This window comes from Cicer arietinum, chromosome 8, assembly GCF_000331145.2.
Source record: "Cicer arietinum cultivar CDC Frontier isolate Library 1 chromosome 8, Cicar.CDCFrontier_v2.0, whole genome shotgun sequence".
In the NCBI taxonomy this organism is placed as follows: Eukaryota; Viridiplantae; Streptophyta; class Magnoliopsida; order Fabales; family Fabaceae; genus Cicer; species Cicer arietinum.
In genome coordinates this window covers 26414442-26415756 of record NC_021167.2, presented here as the reverse complement: position 1 = coordinate 26415756, position 1315 = coordinate 26414442, and positions in this window count along the sequence as shown.

Below are 1315 nucleotides of genomic sequence, written 5' to 3'. Positions count from 1 at the left end.
CAAAAATATATATATATATATATATATATATATATATATATATATATAAATATTAAACATATTAATAACTCTAAAAATATGTTTTTGGTACTTAATCCATAAAATAAAATAAAATTGGTTAAATACTTCAACAATTCAATACAAAATACATTAATATTACATAAATTAGGATTTAAAAAATTAAAAGTCTTACGTAACTCCTCTCAATAAAAATTGAGGTTACAAAAAATAGAGAAACCACATTGCTATACCCAGAATAAAACCACTTGAATGTCATTGTCATGTTTTATAAAAAATATTTAAAAGGGTACAATTAATATTAACAATTTGTACTTCAAGGATATCAATTTAAACATTTAAAGAGGTTTTACAGACTATTTTCGGTTTTCACACACTGCCATCAACAACAGGATCCAAATGCTTTTTGGCAAAGCAACTTCTAGTAGCTCATAAGCACTAATTACTGAGCATATTATCTCCAAAATTGTCCCATATTCACTTGCAGCCAAAATAATCCTTACATAAGATCCAAAATATTTTTTAGGTAAAGCAACTTTTAGGAGCTCATAAACACTAATTGACTGACCGATCTTATTATAAGTAAACTATTCTTCAATTCCCCCTATCTGAACAACACAATTAATATTTAATATTTTACGATTGGAATATCGTTACAGAAATAAAAATATACGAATATGAATTGTGTATTGTAGTGTTGACGGCAACTTGAAGGACAATCCTCACATTTTTTAATATTTATTTATTGAGAAAAAACATTTAAATAACTATTTAATCAACTTTTTCGATTGATTGTCATTTATTGAATTTAGGTTTTGGAAAAAATATAAATGGAAGGAAGCTTATATATAATATGAGTAACTATTGGATAGCAAATATCATCAACCTCTTAATCTAATATCAATGAAGAAAAATAATTAATAATATATTAATATTATAAATTGAAAAATGATTTGAGACAAAGAAAATGAAAAATGAGAGAAAGTTTGAATACTTTTTACCATACTAATTAAAATGTTAATTAAAATATTTTTATTGCTTATTTTGTGTGGATGAGGAAAGTCCTCTTTTTGCACCCGTTACCTCAATTGATTGGGCCTGTCCGCCTTGACCCATGTTGTCATTACCTCCACTTATTGGGCCTGTCCGCCGAAGCCCACTCCTCATCGATCTCCAGCCCTTTCCAAAACCTCACATTCTTGATTCAACTAGTGTGTAACCCGTGCGTGCGTCGCACGGAAACAATGTACTTTAATAAATAAATTGTTATATTAATATATATATATATATATATATA